The sequence below is a fragment of the Acyrthosiphon pisum genome, chromosome A1, assembly GCF_005508785.2.
Source record: "Acyrthosiphon pisum isolate AL4f chromosome A1, pea_aphid_22Mar2018_4r6ur, whole genome shotgun sequence".
Classification (NCBI taxonomy): domain Eukaryota; kingdom Metazoa; phylum Arthropoda; class Insecta; order Hemiptera; family Aphididae; genus Acyrthosiphon; species Acyrthosiphon pisum.
This window is the reverse complement of record NC_042494.1, coordinates 155578822-155592606: the sequence shown is the minus strand read 5'-3', so window position 1 is coordinate 155592606 and position 13785 is coordinate 155578822. Positions and strand designations below refer to the sequence as shown.

The window sequence follows — 13785 nt, the reverse complement described above, 5'->3', positions numbered from 1 at the left end:
GGGCCATGGCCCCCCCTGTCCCCATTAATCCGGGCGGCTTGATTAGAACACGGAGTTAAATAACTTAACTACTACTAGTACGAATTTTAAAATATGTCAGAAAAATTATCTACTGTACAATTTATAGTAGAATAAGAATCTCAAAAATTTGAAAATAAGGTCTTAAAGTATATTATATAAAAATTCAAAAAATTAGATTTTGAAAAACTGCATTATTGAAGAAAAAAGAGTGTGAGCATCAGGTTGGTCCTGTATATTATTCATTTGATTTTCATGTAATTTGTTATATAAATTTATATAAATATTTTTAAAGAATAAAGACGCGTATTCTCGAACACTCTTCCCATGGCTGTGACCAGTCAATGACGAGAGTATACGATTCATGTGACTTAAACATATGTATAATAATATTATTATGATAAAGCTTAGCGTGATACGAAATAAAACGTAATTTAAGGAATACGTATAATATACAAAAAACGAAAAATGTTTAATATACTGAGATGATAACATTGTACAGGCCTCCCTCCCACCTTAGGAAAGTTGGTTCTGAGTATACGGTCTTAATTTCATTTGTATTAATTATTATTAATTTCGGCGGTGTATATTATTTAAATTTAATACACAAGTCTATAAAAAATTTAAAATAAAATACCTAAATATAAGTTAGTGCTGTTAGTATGGTATTTATTTTTTATGTAAAATATAAAAAATAATAATACACAAATGTATTAGTTGTACGTCCCTGTTAATAATTCCACGAGTTTTTGAAAACGGTTATGAATTTAATGCACTTTTCAGTGCTTGGTGATAAATTAATAAATGTGTTTTTATAAACCGTTGTGAAATCATAAAAATGTATGAAATATATATAGGTACGCTGAACTTTAGTCGTCGGTCGATAATAAATATTAAATAACACCTCTACGTGGTATAACTACTCTAACTACGGCCGTCTCGAAACAACGCACAGTACTCACTATTTTATTTGTGTTATATAATTATTTTCTAACGTGATAAGATGAATATCGACATGTGGCTCGCGTTTCGCGTGTATGTTATTTATACCAATAACCAATTACCAACTGAGTGTGGATAAATAAATAATAAATAATAATATATTATAACAACATAATACTATAAAAAACAAATTACGACAATAGTACCTATAATAAATTTAATTATTTATAATAGTAGGTATATTATAATATTATTATACAATAGGTACTTAATTAATAAGTAAAACGGTTTGTTATAATATTACGTTTAGATTCTTTTTCAGTTTCAGAGAAATTGAACCATATCTCTGCGTGCAAACATTCCGTCACTTAACACCAACATGATTTGTTTTAATCTTTATTGCTTATTATCCATTTGAACTCATTATTCCGAATGCACGGACAGTTTTGAACTTACGAATTTTAATTTTTCTGCGACAGACATTAATATTTAATGTACACAGTTAGCAATAGTTATTATTTTTACACCTACTAAAATAATTTAAATATTTATTTTTTCAAAATGTATATTATTAAAAGACAATATATTTTTTTAATGTTTTTTTTTTTCAAATCGACGACCTACGATTCGCACATTGCAGGGATCGGTTATATTGAAACGTGTGTGCTATATGATAACGTACACCGCGATCGGTATCGAGAAACAACAACCTCAACATGTGGCGGTTGCAGAGGATCGGTTTAATATTTGATCGCAATAATCCGTTTTCCGTTTAATCAAATACTTTTATTTCGGGTGTCGTGGTTTAATTACCCATCGGTTCCCGATAACCGGTAACTGACCAAACGCATGGTGCGATCAAAGGCTGAAAATTGACTTAACCTTAGAGGCTTAATAATAAGGATTAACCATCGTTAGCTGAAACGTCAGAACCGAAAACGACCTCAAGTCGGCGGAGGGCTTAAAATATTCTGACTGTGAGCTACACAGTGACATATTGACAGAAAATTTATTTTCGCGTCCGGCTAGACGGGCCATGCGTCCACAGACGTCCGGCACATATCATTAGAAAATACACTTGTCCGCGGAAAGCGCAGGGCGTCGCGTGCGCTTGGCACGCCACCGGTAACCAGTGGCGGTGGTGGCGTCGGCGACGACTTCGAACCTCGGCCGAAAGCTCCGGCGCGATCAGTCCGTCTAACGTGGTCGTACAGTTCGGTCGGCGTCCGTCACGAGTCACGACACAGGTACACTCACGACACTCGTAGGCATTTGTTTCGATATTGAATATACGCGATTTACGATTATATCGATACATCATCGTCGTCGTAGGTCATCGTCGTCGTCAGTCATCGTCGTCGTCGTCGTCATCTCCGTCGCGGTCGTGTCTTGAATATAAATTAAATAAACTGTTTATACTGTGCGCGGTTTCGTCTAAACAGGGAAACACTCGGCCGGCGTGAAACTACTGCTGCAAAAGTCGTCATATTATTTTCGGCGCGCGGATGACGTGTCGTCGTCAAACCCACCGTCGGAAGTCCGGACACTGCTTCGCGAGATAGGTGCCTACCCATCTAATACCCGCGGACGATGCTGCACAAGAACGTCGTTCAATATTAACGATATTATAGGTACACGTTTATTATTATTATTATTATTATTATAAATTCAGGGGCGTCGTTTCGAAATTGTTTTGCGGAATACAAAAAAAAAGCCAACCATAATGAGAGCCACCCATGATAGATACAAACACCTGCACTCTGAGATTTAAAAATTATTATTAAACATATTAACCAAATTCTAATAATTTTTGTTTAATGCAAAATGAAAACGAGTAGGTAGGACATGCTACATACATAACGCAAAAATATTTTTAAATTAAAAATTATTAAGCAAAATGGAATGCAGAAGACATAATGTTTAAGATTGTTAAATCATTAGATAATAGGAGAATCGGAATCCAAAAATGATCCCATTTATCTTTGTAAATGTCTAAAACTGTCACTAGTTGGAAAATCGTTTAACAATTTCAATACAAAAAATCTGTAAATATAAAAAGCATCCAAGGGATGCAATTCACAAATGATGTCCTTGATTAAAATAAAATTATCATCGCTATTATACTTACCAATTGTCTTGGAAAATATTTTAATTTTTTGGTTTCTGGCTAATAGGTGTGTGGTATTTTAATTTTCATCGCCCAAACATATTATGTATTATTACGTGATGCAATTGTAGGAAATTGTTGTTCCTAAGTGTTGGACCAATTTAGTCTTAGAAGTTGAAATTATATTTTATTAAATATAACATATTAAATTATGATTTTAATATATGCGCCTCGTAGGTACCTAATACGGTTGAATCTTGAGCTCGAGGGGATTATTGGACGCGAAAAAATGAAGAGACACGCGATGCTACCGACTCCAAAATACCTACACATGATTTATTAAATATTTTACTATCATTGACAATGACGTGTAATTTGTGAAGACTCATCATTTGAACCACCGAAACCACTGTACCTACCTATTAATTTAAACCAAATAAGTACGGAACAATGCAATATATTTGGTTATGAAATACAGTGGATTCCGCCTAATGTGGGCAAAATGGACCAGATGGTCTGGTACCAATTCCAATGTATACTACCTAGGTAACTAATTTCGGTTTACATGATCAACCGCTTAATGTGGGCAAATGAGTTTGGTCCCGACGTGTCAAGCGAAATCCACTGTACAATATTAATGCAATTATAGTATGTATCTATCTGACTATCTACCACTAGCCACTAGCCACCCTAGGTTTTGAATTCGTTTTTTTTTCATAATCTGTAGAAGATATTGTATAATATGACGTGCATTTAGTAAAACGCTTGAATAAGCATTAACTAGTTGTAGTTAATCGTTGCTCGAAACTATGCCATATAGGATAAAGATCGCGGGACCATTGCAGTGGAGGATGTCTATTGCATATTGTGCATAATATGATATCAGTACAGCGATAAATGAGGGGTGGTAACATTTAGTCCCAAGGCCTAGCACAGCCCTGTACAGAATACACAACTAGCAGTGTTCAGTTTAAATAACTAACAAAAAAAATTGTCTAGAAACTATGGGCATTAGGTTAGAAAAATAGAATAATATAATAATATTATCATTGGTAACATTTTATGAAAAACGTATTTTATAACAAATACATTATTATAAATGGTGATCGTGGTGAATGGCTAAATGATATGCAATACGACCGATATGCAATATAAAATAAAATTTATTATCTTAATATTTAATGAGATTTCAGAGAAACGAAATTAAGTTAACAATATAAAATATGTTTAAATGTTTTACTATAAAATTTATAATAAACCGATCTTAGTACAATTAGTATCGTGAATCTGTCATGAGCAATTATCAACAATGGTTGTCGATGGATACAAAATTAAAGTGTTCATTACGAGTAGGTATTGAGACTATCTGGAAAAGTAAATCTTTCATCTCAGATGAGTTTTTAAATTGATTATCTATTTTGCCAATGTATTTGTCTTGACGAGGGTATCTTTTAATAGAGTCTCAGCACTGACGACGAGTCGAACACTATATTATACCTAAAGTTATAAATATTGAGTTTCGTGACTCGTCGTTTTAAAACCTTAGATACCTATTAAATGTATTTACGATTTGCCAATAATCGTTATTATATTGGATCAAAACATCGATTGTGGAGATAATATAGAGGAATAAAATACATTCGTTTTGGCTGGGCAGGTACTTAAAAATGCACGCACTCACCGTGTAAGTTAGCCAAAATGTAAAGACGATAATAATATTGAATTTGCGCGTATTTGCACGTTTAGTGAGTCTTGCAACGCGATTGCTTACAATAACACAACAGGTTATTTCTAAAACAAGGTAACGAGTAGGTATACCTACATAGAATAATACGAAACTTTTCGTACGTAGGTATACATATTTGAGTATTCGACCGATTAAGACAAGCGATCAATTATTACGATCGGTTTCAAATTATACGTGTGCATACATATGATGTATAGTTTTTATCATGCCCGCGTTTCGAAATGAAAATATTAACAATGAGACATTAAACATATTTAATCTTATCCTACAGTAAAGTGCTTTTAAAAAATTACCAGTATTTTTTAAAAGTTGTGGGAAAATAATAAATTATTTACGGCGAATTGTAGGACCTTTTCTTCGGTTTTTATTGTTGTTTACATCTGTTTGTTTCTAAAACGGAACACTCAAAATAAAGCAGTATAATGAATAGAATCTTACAAAATAAGAATTTCGTTCTGAATTTTCCCTACTAATGAAAACGCCTTCAGACTTCAGCGCAAATTTTAAGACCATATTTTATTGTTACTTACCTCGACGGTGCAGCATACGAATTTAGTTAATTTTAAGATCTAATAAAGAACATCGTGTAGTTTTACTTACAAGTATATTATAATATTATACTTATAGTATATATATTTATATATAGTATTTAAGTACAATATTATGTTTTGGAGCGCAACACAACCATAACAAAAACTTTTTTTAAATAAACTATTTAATACAATATTATAATGTTTTAAAACATATTATTACAAAATAAAATTGTATGCTTGCTTAAATTCTTTTAATGGTTCTTCTGAACTACCTATACCTATATTTATTTTATGTTAAATAAATATTTATAAAATATAAACTATTTAAACAACTGACGAGTATAAAACTCAACTGTAATAATAATATAGTTTACAGTCTAGACTATATACATATTATATACGTTTATAATCGTTGTATAGTTATTTAAGCTGTTTACTTTGAACGCCGTATTCTTCCACCTTGCTCGTTTAAGCCTGGGCAAAATTAAAGCAAGTATATAATATAAAAAAAATGTTTCATTTATGAAATAGATTAAATCATTTATTAACATTTATTCACTGTTTAAATCGTTTAATTACGAGTTTTTAACGAATTAATTATTCATTAAAGTTTGTAACGATTGAATGGCGTATTAACTATTTGAAATTTAATATAGGTATAATAAATATTTCCCTGTAAAGGAATCAATCCTTACGACTAAGGATGTTCCGGAGCACTAAGATATTAAGTAAACGTTTGTTTAAGTTTTTTTTAGATTGAAAATAGTCGTAATAGCGTTAAATTTTATTTACGTAAAATCATCCCTCGAGTCTTAGTTAGCGAGGAAACCAAGAAAAAAGATAACTATACAAATGTTAATAACCGTTTCAGGCGACGGCTCGTAGCATTTTTTCAACGTCTGTTTGCTTGTTTATATTTATATTTATATATATTATTCGATGTAGTATAAAATAATACAATTTCATTGGCCCCGAAACGCATATTCAACTTAACATTTAATGGTTATAACGGGAGAGATGAAAAACAAACTAAGGAAAATCTTAAAAATAATATTCAGTTGTTTATTATTATTATCTACTAAAATTCCTTTGAGCTATCAAAATATTCCGTCTTTGGATTCTACGAAAATCGTGCGATATATATATATATATTATATTGTTGTCATAACCAGCAAATCCATCGCCGTATTTTAAGTTAAGCCCAACGGTTTTCTCCGACCGAGAGTACTCGAAAACGATTATAGAAATTATAAAATATATTATTTGGATATCGCTTTTTCACCACCAGAAAAATACCCTTCCTATCCCACGGTACCACTTTCACACCACCTACACAAATCTAATCATACTGTCACTCAAACGCAGTTAACAATATTATTCTATCGAAGATAATTAAAAAAATATATACACATAATATATTAAACATGTAAATAATACCTAATTAAAAAGCTGTAGTTGAAGCTTATAAGATCAAAAAAAAAAAATTGATTTAATAAATAGGTATGCATACATTATACACAAAGATTATTATATATTTTCATATAGGCGTATAGATCGGTGGCAGTCAAATGATTTTGTCAAGGGGGTATGGCATACAATTTGATTAGGTATTAAAAATATAATTTATGGTTATCAGGGCTTGCACATTGAAAAGAAGGTCATGGGGGATCTATCCCGCTCATCCCCCCACCGTTTGACCACCACTTGTATAGATACAAAGATTATTATTATATTTTCATATATATATATATATATATTATATTATTTTATGTATTTAATATTACAAACTACTCGTTATAGTGTCGTCGTACCCGCGAGGCAGCTTGTGCGAATGAAACTTTTTATCCGAAAACATCATAATAATATCAACATAATATATATATATATATACGCATAAATGCGATGACACATGACACGAAAAGGAAATTAACTTAACTGCACGACAATAATAATTAACTATAAAAAAGTTAAGTTACAACTATAGACATTTCAACTGAACAAGCTAATAAGTTAAAAACAAAAATAATTAACTAGTTGAGGTAAAAAGTTTAAAAAAATTAACTTTTCAACAAGTTAAACCTTTGAATAATCACGTGTACACATAGAAACCAACGACGATATATCAAATTTTCATGTACACTTATGCACATTATATTATAGTATGCGATGTACTCAATATGTGTAACATAATACGATATTGTGTACATATTATTGAATTCTAAATTAAAACATAATACATATTATATATTGTTGTTTATAATATGTGGGAGCGCCGAAACTGAAAAAATACCACAGGAACTGTTCAGAAATCTGGTGTTTTTCGGCTTTTGAATCGAATAAGACTTAAATCATCCGTAGTTAAATTCGATACGCGTTGTTGGCTTACGAAATACAATATAGTTCTGGAACGAAGAGTACGCAAGCGAAACAAATACACGTCCTATATACATAATATCCGTTTCGGGTGCTCGGGTACGACGAGTGCGTGCACAATATTATCATATTTCGATCTCCGAAAAATATCAAAAGAGCTTTTGTTCAAGGAAGAAAATATGTATCACTGTAAATCAAGTACCTATATACATATATAAACTCCAAACAAACGGTTTTTGTTTTTCCATAATTAAATCTTAAACGTTCCCCGGCGCGTACCTACCGTATTTATTTAGCATTTTAAACATTTTATTTTTTATTGAACGCCGGCGTATTACCCGCGCGCACTGTGCGCAGATTATTGTTTTTTTCCGCCTCGTTCAAACTTATGGACATCATTAAAATTCAAATAATATCACGGTAGACCATCGTGGACAACAATAAAAATATAATATAGTCACATAAAATACGAGACGTGCGAGTTTGTACGAGTGGTCGACATAAATTTAATGTTTAAATTATATACGCGTCAACCTATTGTAACCTACGATGTACTATCATAATATGCGATGAACATGAATTTTAAAAATTAAACAGATAACCGTTCGATTATCTCCGCCATAGGTAATCCGTTTCGAGGTGAAAATATTATAAATATAAGCCTGGATTTTTGATGGATTTTGCATTGGGTTTCCGAATCTACCAATGCGATGCACGTGTTATAACACACGTGTTTCATATATTTTTGAATCAGAACAAGAAGTTTTATTTTTGCTTTTTTTGCCGATTTTAAATTTTAAGGGTATTTTTTTTTTTCATTTTTTAGAGTATTCTAGGGTTTTTGAATCCAAAATTTGAATTTGAAATTTTATTTTGTGATTTTTCATGATTTTTATATAAATTGAACAAACTATAGCTATAGGCAGGTAAATAAATATATAATCCAAACCCACGAGAATTAATAATAATAATTTATGGAAATAATTGTACTTCTAGAGTAAAGAAACCCAGAACGATTGTTTCTATCTGTAAAACTTTTTTGCAATCCTTTAAAATGTATACCTACGTTCATTTAAATCGAATTTATATCGAAATTATTAAAATTTTCGATAAAATTGATGCATTATTCAGAATTTTTAGGGAATGATAACATTTTTTGGATTTTAGGGTATTAAAATCCTAGCTCTAAATGTATTAGTTTGACGTAATATACATTAACCAACCTGTCGAAGGAGCAACTGCGGCTTCAAATTTAAAAATAAGTCAAACTTCTATGAAATGTCCACAAAAACTCAATACGATCTGCAGAAGAACGCGTTCTATTACGCTGGCGTGCACAACACCATCGTGCCTACTACAGTAAATTGTTAATTAAACCGTTTGGAAAATAGACTATTATTATCTATAGGACAACAGCGAAAACGTCGGTAACCAACAACTTTACTTACTATTCGGAGGTAGGTATAGGTGTAACTCACTCGGAGATAAATTTAAATCACACCGCACTCCGCCACTCTGTCACTCTGGCCATTGATACCTATCTATATCAACATATTAAATCATTGTATTCATAATGATAATATGTTATGTATTGCGTTACGCGTATATCGAAGATATTATATACTACACTATGGAGCAGAGCTCGCGGAAGGATTAAAGAGCTCATAAATAATTCTAAGTGGCGATAATATCATCGTAGCCATAAGAATATAATACACACCGCCGTAAAATTATTTTAACGTCTCGTACATATAATAATATATATACCTACTGTTCCGGCGTAGACATACTCATAGGTAGGACCTGGGTATTATATTTAAGGCAGCTCGCTGCCTTTCGCCTAAAATTCTACAATGTGCGCACCGGCGGCGCCTGAAAGTGGTGAGGGTGCATCGAAAAAAAATTATTAAAATACATATCCACCCCATCGCTCTCGCTGTAGTTGTAGCACTGCGCGTGATGGGTGACGATTGTGGACGGGACACATCGAAAGGTCGGAGGGTTTTTTTCCATAACTTTGCGCAACATTTTTAACAATCCATCAAACTTGATATAAGAGAAGAAATACATTTAATGGAAATCATGACGTAATGCTACGCATGTTTATAACTTTTGATGTAATCTGCAGAAAAGGCACATCACGGTGCATATACTTTGACTCCGCGGGATGGCCGCCGCCGATGCTCGCGCGTATATTATTATTTGTTTTGATTTTTTAGTTTTTTTTTTTTTTAATAAACGTTTTATTTATTGAAATTTATTATCACTTGTTCTGTTTTTTTTTCTCTTCGCCGCGTCAACTTACGACAAATGGTTTTTATTCGCTTTTTCTCACCATCAATCAAACAGCATATTATAGCCAGCTGCTCTCGTAGTCTCATCGGTCGACGTTCCGTTGTATCTAGAAATCATTACTCATTGGATTATCATATTAGTCAGATTTCCCGCTGGCCTTCCACGCATGCAGATTCGAAAACAAGTAACTGTGAATAACATGAAATGTCCACTCGCTTTGGCGTGGTGGACTTGAAATTCTTCAGAGGCGAGTCTAATATTCCACCCATCCACCCGCCCGTCAAAAACACCGTTAAAGGCATTTACCGTCATATTTTTAACTACCTGCCTGTCGTAATAAATACTAAAATACTAGATAATAGTAAATTATTACCCAATACTGGCCATTACCCATCCACCCGCCACCCCTTTGAAAACTCAGAGACGACCACATCTCGATTACCCCCTTCTCGCCGAGCCACTATATATACAGTGGATGGGTACTTTACGTACATGGAGTCTTCCAATATAAATCTCGTAAATCACCGATGTATAGTTTGTATTCGCGTTAAAACAGAATACGCGCGGCTTAAAAACGACACGATATATAATAAAAGGAAATCTAACGAATAGTGCGTATAATTGGTTGAGATTATAAGAAGCGCAAAATAAATAATATTATTCTATGACGGCCCGAAAACCGAATGGTGGACAAACGAAGAAAAATGACGTCGTATAATAATATGGTTTTAATGGGAAAGCCTCGTAATAAATTCCAAATATTTTAATTTGTATGCTCGAAGTACATTTTTGTACAGGGTGCTTCTTTCAACGGTGATAACACTCGCCATCTCGAAAAGTATTTAAGTTTTTGTAAATATTTTGTTCGCTTTATTTGGCATTAAAAAAAAAAATATTACAAAAATATCAGTTGTATTTTTTATCATTATGAATGTGAGTTTTTTTTACTATCTTTTAATAAAGAGTAGAAACATAGATTTTAATTTCATATCCCGCAGCAGAATATATTTTCGAGAATAATTTCGATGCATAAATTATATTATCGAATTTCGAAATATTTGGTAGATAGCAATGATCAGGTTGTTTGAAATGTACAGGTACCTACACTCATTCGATACAAAATTTGATTTTTATGCATTCTCAGAAGAATGAATATGAAATTGAACAACATACATCGTCATTGAGCAAATTAAAAACATAAAAACCGAATCAATTGTTATATTATTATATTTGTGCGAATATCGTACGACACAACGGCGGAGATGGTCCGAGTGCTATCGATTTTTTGATTATCTTTGTATCACAACTGTTGTCGAAAAATACTCGCCGAGTAAACATTATACGATGGCGTGCACGGAGAATAAAAATTTGTGATTTTCAGTCGTGTATATTATATATATATATATATATATTTAGAAAAATACAAAACGAAACGGAATAAAAATTCATTCTATGCGTTTCCGACGAGTTTTCCCCCCTCTCTCTCTTCTCGCACGCAATGCGCTTTGAACGGTCACACAACAATACGAATTTTATATTAAATTTCCACCAAGTCACGAGTTCGTTTTCCCCGTTTTCGTATACACGTATACTCCGTGTCGTACTAATATAATATAATATAATATGTCGTAATAATTGCTACTAATTTATTTTTTTCGTGGAGGTCGTTGACAGTCATAAAAAAGAAATAAAACACGTAACGAACAAAACAAAACACACAAAAAAAAATTCTTATTCTAAACCACACAATATCTTTTTTTTCTTCTCTTTAATATAATTTTTTAACCACTCGCACACAATATATAATTTCAACAAAAAATGTACCTAACAACAAAACGTGCACACACACATATACAATACGTATATACACAATACATACCTACGTCGTTGTCGGCGGTGTTAAACTTGTTTTCAGCATTTTCGAAACGGCAACGACGTACAGAGAACGGACTAGTTTACCACAACACATATGTGTGTACGGTATACCTAGTTTTATAGCAGGGGTGCCAAAATGTTTAAAACACGTTTTTTTCACAAAGTGATAGAGGTATTAAACCATCAGTTATCTATGTATATTTTGTCAGTCTTAAAATGTGGTTTATTGAAAGACAAGCAGCATTATTTAGTTTCGTCCAACAATGTATTATTACTCCGTTTTGATTTGAAATAATAATTCATTGTGGAAAATAAGCTTTCACATGACGCAAATATTGAGTTTATTCGGAATGAGCCACTTTTTTTCAAAATACAAATTTCGTGTGATAAAAATGGTGGTGTTATACTGTTATGTCGGTTTTTACGCGATCCTCACCACTTTTGTCACTCGAAATGTGCAAGAACGCCCCTGCATAGGGTGGGGGGAGGGGGTAGGTGGAACCATCTAGAACGCGCGAGTAAAATGTATATATTCTAAACTGCAGTAGGTGAGTTGATTCCCGAGACCTACTTTATGTATTAGTTGATTCCCGGGTCATCAAGAGGTATGTACGAGTTTATTCCTGGGTCATTGTATGTCACGGTATACTGGTAATCTCATTACCAGACACCAATTTTTAAAAACAATGTTTTATATATTTTTACCGACTTACTACATTTTTTTAATAATAATTTTTTACCACGGGAAAAACCAACGGAAATTTACGAAAAAAACGCTAAAAATGAGATTTTAATTTCTAACGCTTTGTTTATCACCATAGAAACGAATAAAAAATTATAATATTTTAATATTAATTCAACTTACATGATAAAATAAATAATAACAAAATATAAAATATCCAGACTGACAAACCGTCTCCGCTCAGAACCGTTTTTCTTATACAATGATATTATATCATTGAATTCAAGTCTAATACAACCATTATACAATGACCCACTAGTAATCTACTGTAATCTACTGTACAGCAGAGCGACATCCACTTATCTGCTTTTTTAATAATAATTTTTCACCAACAGATATTTTTTTACTAATAATTTTTTAAATATGAAAAACTTAAAAGAAAAACATTTTTGAAAAACTTGTCAACCAACCTCCTTATGGATTTTCTTGGGTTAGGCTAATAGGCTAAATATTTGGTTAAATATTGAAAATAATATATAATGACCAGGGAATCAACTCGTACATACTTCTTGATGACCCGGGAATCACATCAACGGTATCAGTGCAGATAAACAGGTAATCGGGAATCAACTCGTACTGATATAGTGTTATTAATATTATTTATTATATTAAATTATTTTATATCACTGGCATGACCACCGCAGACGTATTCTATTTAAAATATTATTCTGAATGGCGTTTAAGACGAGCATAAAAATAATATGTTTAGAAAACGACTTTTTACGATGTTCTCGCGGTTACGAATACACTGTACATTGTGGTTAATGTGTGTATGCGTGATTATATTATACATATATAGTAGAGAGGTACAATGAATTATTACGCTCATTAAAATATATATAGTGTATACGTCATGGTCGATAATAATTCATTTTTCTTAAATTAATTAATTAACGTTATTAATATTATCTACGCGCGCGATATGTCTGGGAAAATTAATAGAAAGCTGCGGGATAACAAACTCGTGTTTTTTCTTAAAAATTTACACCACATCGTCATAGGTTCTATATTGTATTACATATTATTCAAACGGTTGACGAACTTGCAGAAAACCACTATGAAAAATTGCTCCCAAAATTATGAAACAACTTCAACACTCTCATTAATTGTCTTTACCCGTCTTCCCTGTCTCTGCAGCCTAAAAACAACCATC

At 32.2% G+C, this 13785-nt stretch overlaps 1 protein-coding gene across 1 annotated transcript in view; it reads left to right on the top strand.

Moving 5' to 3' along the window:
• The first annotated feature begins 2108 nt into the window (after positions 1-2108).
• The window catches only part of LOC100571172, a 164880-nt gene continuing 153203 nt past the window's right edge, over positions 2109-13785 (top strand). Inside the window, exon 1 of the mRNA XM_029488644.1 lies at positions 2109-2591. The gene's annotated coding sequence lies outside the window, so the exon portion shown is untranslated. The remainder of the gene's footprint in view (positions 2592-13785) is intronic.